Source organism: Arachis ipaensis, chromosome B2 (assembly GCF_059453495.1).
Source record: "Arachis ipaensis isolate K30076 ecotype BB chromosome B2, ASM5945349v1, whole genome shotgun sequence".
Taxonomy (NCBI): domain Eukaryota; kingdom Viridiplantae; phylum Streptophyta; class Magnoliopsida; order Fabales; family Fabaceae; genus Arachis; species Arachis ipaensis.
In genome coordinates, this window is record NC_142437.1 from 99443431 (window position 1) to 99452179 (window position 8749).

The following is an 8749-nucleotide window of genomic DNA, read 5'->3' on the forward strand; positions in this document are numbered from 1 at the left end:
GCCCCTTTTTTTTTTCTGCAAGCTTTATTTTTTTGCTACTTTTTCTTGCTTCAAGAATCATTTTTATGATTTTTCAGATTATCAAATAACATGTCTCCTCGTCATCATTCTTTCAAGAGCCGATATATTTAACATTCTTAAACAACAACTTCAAAAGACATATGCACTGTTCAAGCATACATTCAGAAAACAAGAAGCATTGTCACCACATCAATATAATTAAGCTAAGTTCAAGGATAAATTCGAAACTCATGTACTTCTTGTTCTTTTGAATTAAAACATTTTTTTATTTTAAGAGAGGTGATGGATTCATAGGACATTTATAACTTTAAGACAAAGTTACTAACTACTAATGATCATGTAATGAAGACACAAACATAGATAAGCACATAACATAGAAAATGAAAAACAGAGAAAGCAAGAACAAGGAATGAATCCACCTTAGTGATGGTGGCGTTTCCTTCTTGAGGAACCAATGATGTCCTTGAGCTCTTCTATGTCTCTTCCTTGTCTTTGTTGCTCCTCCCTCATTGCTTTTTGATCTTCTCTTATTTCATGGAGCATGATGGAGTGCTCTTGATGTTCCACCCTTAGTTGTCCCATATTGGAACTCAATTCTCCTAGGGAGGTGTTGATTTGCTCCCAATAGTTTTGTGGAGGAAAGTGCATTTGAGGCATTTCCGGAATCTCATGGTGATGAGCTTCTTGCGCCTCTTGAGCTCCATAACTGGGCTCTCTTGCTTGCTCCATCTTTTTCTTAGTGATGGGCTTGTCCTCTTTGATGAGGATATCTCCCTCTATGTCAATCCCAGCTGAATTGCATAGGTGGCAAATGAGGTGAGGAAAGGCTAACCTTGCCATAGTGGAGGACTTGTCAGCCACCTTGTAGAGTTCTTGAGGTATAATCTCATGAACTTCCACCTCTTCTCCAATCATGATGCTATGGATCATGATGACCCGGTCTATAGTAACTTCAGACCGGTTGCTAGTGGGAATGATTGAGCATTGAATAAACTCCAACCATCCTCTAGCTATAGGCTTGAGGTCCAATCTTCTTAGTTGAACCGGCTTGCCTTTGGAGTCAATCTTCCATTGAGCTCCTTCTACACATATGTCCATAAGGACTTGGTCCAACCTTTTATCAAAGTTGACTCTCCTTGTGTAGGGGCGTGTGTTCTCTTCCATGTATGGCAAGTTGAACGCCAACCTTACATTTTCCGGACTAAAATCTAAGTATTTCCCCCGAACCATTGTAACATAGTTCTTTGGATCCGGGTTCTTACTTTGATCATGGTTCTTGGTGATCCATGCATTGGCATAGAACTCTTGAACCATTAGGATGCCGACTTGTTGGATGGGATTTGTTAGAACTTCCCAACCTCTTCTTTGAATTTCATGTCGGATCTCCGGATACTCATTTCTTTTGAGTTTAAAAGGGACCTCAGGGATCACCTTCTTCTTGGCCACAACATCATAGAAGTGGTCTTGATGGGCTTTGGAGATGAACCTTTCCATCTCCCATGACTCGGATGTGGAAGCTTTTATCTTCCCTTTCCCTCTTCTAGAGGATTCTCCGGTCTTAGATGCCATCAATGGTAATGGAAAAAACAAAAAAAAGTTATGCTTTTACCACACCAAACTTAGAATATTGCTCGCCCTCGAGCAATAAACAAAAGAATAGATGAAGAAGAAGAAGAAATGGAGGAGAGGGAGAGGGTGATGTGGTTCGGCCAAGAAGGGTATAGAGGGGTTGTGTTGTGTGAATTTGAAGAAGAATGGAGGGCTTTTGGGGAAGAGTGTTTATGGGGTTATGTGAAAGAGAGTGGTGAGAAGAAGTGAGTGGAGGTAGGTGGGGATCCTGTGGGGTCCACAGATCCTGAGGTGTTCAAGGAATTACATCCCTGCACCCATTAGGCATATAAAAATGCCTTTGTACCTAACTCTGGGCGTTCAGCGCCAGGTTGGTGGCCATTTTGGGCGTTCAACGCCCATTTGTGTGCCGTTTCTAGCGTTGAACGCCAGAACCGTGCCTGTTCTGGCGTTCAGCGCCCAGAAGCTGCCCATTTTGGGCGTTCAGCGCCAGAACCATGCTCTGTTCTGGCGCTGAACGCCAGACAGATGCTCCTCCAGGGTGTGATTTTTCTTCTGCTGTTTTTGATTCTGTTTTCAATTTTTCTATTTATTTTGTGACTCCACATGATCATGAACCTAAGAAAACATGAAAAACAATAAAAATAAGAATTAGATAGACATTGGGTTGCCTCCCAACAAGCGCTTCTTTAATGTCAATAGCTTGACAGTGGGCTCTCATGGAGCCTCACAGATGTGCAGAGCTTTGTTGAGACTCTCCAACACCAAACTTAGAGTTTGGATATGGGAGTTCAACACCAAACTTAGAGTTTAGTTGTGGCCTCCCAACACCAAACTTAGAGTTTGACTGTGGGGGCTCTGGTTGACTCTGCTTGGAGATAAGCTTTTTCTGCTTCCTCTCCATGGTTGCAGAGGGAGATCCTTGAGTTTTAAACACAAGGGAGTTCTCATTCCATTGAAGGAATATTTCACCTCTGTCAACATCAATCACAGCCCTTGCTGTGGCCAGGAAAGGTCTTCCTAGGATGATGGATTCATCCTCTTCCTTTCCAGTATCCAGGACTATGAAATCAGCAGGGATGTAAAGGCCTTCAACCTTTACTAACACGTCCTCTACTTGTCCATAAGCCTGTTTTATTGAGCTGTCTGCCATCTCTAGTGAGATTTTAGCAGCTTGCACCCCATAGATTCCCAGTTTCTCTATTACAGAGAGGGGCATGAGGTTTATTCCTGAACCAAGGTCACACAGAGCTTTAAAGATCATAGTGCCTATGGTACAGGGTATTATGAACTTTCCAGGATCCTGTCTCTTCTGAGGTAATGTCAGTTGATCCAGATAACTCAGTTCATTGATTAACAAGGGAGGTTCAACTTCCCAAGTATCAATGCCAAATAATTTGGCATTCAGCTTCATGGTTGCACCAAGAAACTTGGCAGTTTGCTCTTCAGTAACATCCTCATTCTCTTCAGAAGAGGGATACTCATCAGAGCTCATGAAGGGCATAAGGAGGTTCAATGGAATCTCTATGGTCTCTAGATGAGCCTCAGAGTCCTTTGGTTCCTCAGAGGGAAGCTCCTTATTGATCACTGGACGTCCCAGGAGGTCTTCCTCCTTGGGATTCACGTCCTCTCCTCTCCTCACAGGTTCGGACATGGCGCTTATGTCAATGGCCTTGCACTCTCCTTTTGGATTCTCTTCTGTATTGCTTGGGAGAGTACTAGGAGGGATTTCAGTGATCCTTTTACTCAGCTGGCCCACTTGTGCTTCCAGATTTCTAATGGAAGACCTTGTTTCATTCATGAAACTTACAGTGGCCTTAGATAGATCAGAGACTAGATTTGCTAAATTAGAAGCATTTTGTTCAGAGTTCTCTGTCTGTTGCTGAGTTGATGATGGAAAAGGCTTGCTGTTGCTAAACCTGTTTCTTCCACCATTATTAAAGCCTTGTTGGGGCTTTTGATCCTTCCATGAGAAATTTGGATGATTTCTCCATGTTGAGTTATAGGTGTTTCCATAAGGTTCACCTAAGTAATTTACCTCTGCTATTGCAGGGTTCTCAGGATCATAGGCTTCTTCTTCAGAAGATGCCTCTTGAGTACTGTTGGATGCAGCTTGCATTCCATGCAGACTCTGAGAAATCATATTGACTTGCTGAGTCAATATTTTGTTCTGAGCCAATATGGCATTCAGAGTATCAACTTCAAGAACTCCCTTCTTCATAGGCGTCCCATTACTCACAGGATTCCTTTCAGAAGTGTACATGAACTGGTTATTAGCAACCATGTCAATAAGTTCTTGAGCTTCTGCAGGCGTTTTCTTTAGGTGAATGGATCCACCTGCAGAAGTGTCCAGTGACATTTTTGATAGCTCAGATAAACCATCATAGAATATATCCAGGATGGTCCATTCTGAAAGCATGTCAGAAGGACACTTTTTGGTCAACTGTTTGTATCTTTCCCAAGCTTCATAGAGGGATTCACCTTCTTTCTGTCTGAAGGTTTGAACATCAGCTCTAAGCTTGCTCAGCTTTTGAGGAGGAAAGTACTTGGCTTAGAAAGCCGTGACCAGCTTATCCCAAGAGTTCAGGCTGTCTTTGGGTTGAGAATCCAACCATAATCTAGCTCTGTCTCTTACAGCAAAAGGAAAAAGCATGAGTGGTGCACGAAATTGTGATGTCCAGGCTCAAACAATCCCCGGCAACGTGAGCAACTTGGTGCTCTGATCTCAATACATAATTGTCACAACTTCGATACAACTAACCAGCAAGTGCACTGGGTCGTCCAAGTAATACCTTACGTGAGTAAGGGTCGAATCCCACGGAGATTGTTGGTATGAAGCAAGCTATGGTCACCTTGTAAATCTCAGTCAGGCAGATATAAAGTGATAATGGTGTTTTCGAATATTAATTAATAAAATAGGGATAGAGATACTTATGTAATTCATTGGTAGGAATTTCAGATAAGCGAATGGAGATGCTTTCGTTCCTCTGAACCTCCGCTTTCCTGCTATCTTCATCCAGTCAGTCTTACTCCCTTCCATTGCTGGCTTTATGCAAGGGCATCACCGTTGTCAGTGGCTACATCCCTTCCTCTCAGTGAAAGATATGCTCACATGCTCTGTCACAGCACGGCCATTCATCTGTCGGTTCTCGATCATGCTGGAATAGGATTCACCCTCCTTTTGCGTCTGTCACTAACGCCCAGCAATCACGAGTTTGAAGCTCGTCACAGTCATTCAATCATTGAATCCTACTCGGAATACCACAGACAAGGTTTAGACTTTCCGGATTCTCTTGAATGCCGCCATCATTCTAGCTTACGCCACGAAGATTCTGGTTAGGAGATCTAAGAGATACTCATTCTAGCTTAATTCATGTAGAACAGAAGTGTTTGTCAGGCACGCGTTCATAAGGGAGAAGGATGATGAGCGTCACACATAATCATCACCTTCATCACGTTCTTGGGTGCGAATGGATATCTTAGAAGCGAAATAAGAAGAATTGAATAGAAACAGTAGTACTTTGCATTAATCTTTGAGGAACAGCAGAGCTCCACACCTTAATCTATGGAGTGTAGAAACTCTACCGTTGAAAATACATAAGTGAAGGTCCAGGCATGGCCGAGATGGCCAGCCCCTCTGATCTAAGAACCAGGCGTCCAAAGATGTCAAATACAATAGTAAGAGGTTCTATTTATAATAAACTAGCTACTAGGGTTTACATGAGTAAGTAATTGATGCATAAATTCACTTCCGGGGCCCACTTGGTGTGTGTTTGGGCTGAGCCTGAGTGTTGCACGTGCAGAGGCCATTTGTGGAGTTGAACGCCAGTTTCTGTGTCAGTTTGGGCGTTCAACTCTGGTTTTGGATCCTTTTCTGGCGCTGGACGCCAGATTTGGGCAGAGAGCTGGCGTTGAACGCCAGTTTACGTCGTCAATTCTTGGCCAAAGTATGGACTATTATATGTTTCTGGAAAGCCCTGGATGTATACTTTCCAACGCAATTGGAAGCGCGCCATTTCGAGTTCTGTAGCTCCAGAAAATCCACTTTGAGTGCAGGGAGGTCAGAATCCAACAGCATCAGTAGTCCTTTTTCAACCTCTGAATCTGATTTCTGCTCAAGTCCCTCAATTTCAGCCAGAAAATACCTGAAATCACAGAAAAACACACAAACTCATAGTAAAGTCCAGAAATGTGAATTTAACACAAAATCTATTAAAAACATCCCTAAAAGTAACTAGATCCTACTAAAAACATACTAAAAACAATGTCAAAAAGCGTATAAATTATCCGCTCATCACAACACCAAACTTAAATTGTTGCTTGTCCCCAAGCAACTGAAAATCAAAATAGGATACAAAGAATAGAATATACTATAAATTCCAAACTATCAATGAAACAGAGCTTCAATCATATGAGCGGGACTTATAGCTTTTTTGCCTCTTGAATAGTTTTGGCATCTCACTTTATCCATTGAGGTTCAGAATGATTGGCATCTATAGGAACTTCAGATTTCGAATAGTGTTATTGACTCTCTTAGTTCAGCATGATGATTCTTGAACACAGCTTCTTTATGAGTCTTGGCCGTGGCCCTAAGCATTTTGTTTTCCAGTATTACCACCGGATACTTAAATGCCACAGACACATAATTGGGTGAACCTTTTCAGATTGTGACTCAGCTTTGCTAAAGTCCCCAATTAGAGGTGTCCAGGGTTCTTAAGCACACTCTTTTTTTGCTTTGGACCTTGACTTTAACCGCTCAGTCTCAAGTTTTCACTTGACACCTACACGCCACAAGCACATGGTTAGGGACAGCTTGGTTTAGCCGCTTAGACCAGGATTTTATTCCTTTAGGCCCTCCTATCCACTGATGCTCAAAGCCTTGGGATCCTTTTTATTTGCCCTTGCCTTTTGGTTTTAAGGGTTATTGGCTTTTTGCTCTTGCCTCTTGGTTTTAAGAGCTTTTGGCTTTTTCTGCTTGCTTTTTCTTTCTATTTTTTTTTCGCCTATTTTTTTTTTCTGCAAGCTTTGCTCTTTGCTGCTTTTTCTTGCTTCAAGAATCATTTTTATGATTTTTCAGATTATCAAATAACATGTCTCCTAGTCATCATTCTTTCAAGAGCCAACATATTTAACATTCTTAAACAACAACTTCAAAAGACATATGCACTGTTCAAGCATACATTCAGAAAACAAGAAGCATTATCACCACATCAATATAATTAAACTAAGTTCAAGGATAAATTCAAAACTCATGTACTTCTTGTTCTTTTGAATTAAAACAGTTTTTTTATTTTAAGAGAGGTGACGGATTCATAGGACATTCATAACTTTAAGATAAAGTTACTAACTACTAATGATCATGTAATGAAGACACAAACATAGATAAGCACATAACATAGAAAACAAAAAACAGAGAAAGTAAGAACAAGGAATGAGTCCACCTTAGTGATGTCCTTGAGCTCTTCTATGTCTCTTCCTTGCCTTGGCTGCTCCTCCTTCATTGCTTTTAGATCTTCTCTGATTTCATGAAGGATGATGGAGTGCTCTTGATGTTCCACCCTTAGTTGCTTCCAATAATTGTGTGGAAGAAAATGTATCCCCTGAGGTATCTCAGGGATCTCTTGATTTGCAGTCAAATGTTCTACCACTGAGCTATAGACCCTTGATGGAAGCTTTTGTCTTCCCTTTCCTCTTTCTAGAGGTTTCTCTGGCCTTAGGTGCCATCAATGGTTATGGAAAAAACAAAAAAGCTATGCTTTTACCACACCAAACTTAGAATGTTGCTCGCCTTCGAGCAAAAGAAGAAAGAATAGAAGAAGAAGAAGAAGATATGGAGGAGATGGATGGGAGTGTGTATTCGGCCATATGGGTGGGATTGGGTGGGAGAGAGATGTTGAATTTTGAAGGTAGTGGTTGTATGGATGTGAGTGGTAAATGGAAAAAAGAAGGGATGATCATGAATGGAAAGAGAGATGATGAGGTAGGTGGGGATCCTGTGGGGTCCACAGATCCTGAGATGATCCTGTGGGGTCCACAGATCCTGAGGTGTCAAGGCATTTACATCCCTGCACCAATTTAGGCATGTAAAATGCCCTTGCACACAACTCTGGGCGTTCAGCGCCAGGTTGGTGCCCATTTTGGGCGTTCAACGCCCCTTTGCTGCCATTTCTGGCGTTGAACGCCAGAACCATGCTTGTTCTGGGCGTTCAGCGCCAGGATGCTCCCATTCTGGGCGTTCAGCGCCAGAACTATGCTCTGTTCTGGCGTTTGAACGCCAGGCAGATGCTCCTCCAGGGTGTGATTTTTCTTCTGCTGTTTTTGATTCCGTTTTCAGTTTTTATATTTATTTTGTGACTCCACATGATCATTAACCTAAGAAAACATGAAAAACAATAAAAATAAGAATTAGATAAACATTGGGTTGCCTCCCAACAAGCGCTTCTTTAATGTCAATAGCTTGACAGTGGGCTCTCATGGAGCCTCACAGATGTGCAGAGCTTTGTTGAGACTCTCCAATACCAAACTTAGAGTTTGGATATGGGAGTTCAACACCAAACTTAGAGTTTGGTTGTGGCCTCCCAACACCAAACTTAGAGTTTGACTGTGGGGGCTCTGGTTGACTCTGCTTGGAGAGAAGCTTTTCCTGCTTCCTCTCCATGGTTGCAGAGGGAGATCCTTGAGTTTTGAATACAAGGGAGTTCTCATTCCATTGAAGGACTATTTCACCTCTGTCAACATCAATCACAGCTCTTGCTGTGGCCAGGAAAGGTCTTCCTAGGATGATGGATTCATCCTCTTCCTTTCCAGTATCCAGGACTATGAAATCAGCAGGGATGTAAAGGCCCTCAACCTTTACTAATACATCCTCTACTTGTCCATAAGCCTGTTTTCTTGAGCTGTCTGCCATCTCTAGTGAGATTTTAGTAGCTTGCACCCCATAGATTCCCAGTTTCTCTATTACAGAGAGGGGCATGAGGTTTATTCCTGAACCAAGGTCACACAGAGCCTTAAAGATCATGGTGCCTATGGTGCAGGGTATTATGAACTTTCCAGGATCCTGTCTCTTCTGAGGCAATGTCAGTTGATCCAGATCACTTAGTTCATTGATGAACAAGGGAGGTTCAACTTCCCAAGTATCAATGCCAAATAATTTGGCATT

General features: G+C 42.1%; 1 non-coding gene across 1 annotated transcript; it reads left to right on the top strand.

The window, feature by feature from the left end:
• Positions 1–4003: 4003 nt before the first annotated feature.
• Positions 4004–4111, top strand: LOC148574986 (small nucleolar RNA R71). Its single transcript, XR_015905733.1, has one exon. It is a non-coding gene; the product is annotated as a small nucleolar RNA R71 (small nucleolar RNA).
• Positions 4112–8749: the final 4638 nt, after the last annotated feature.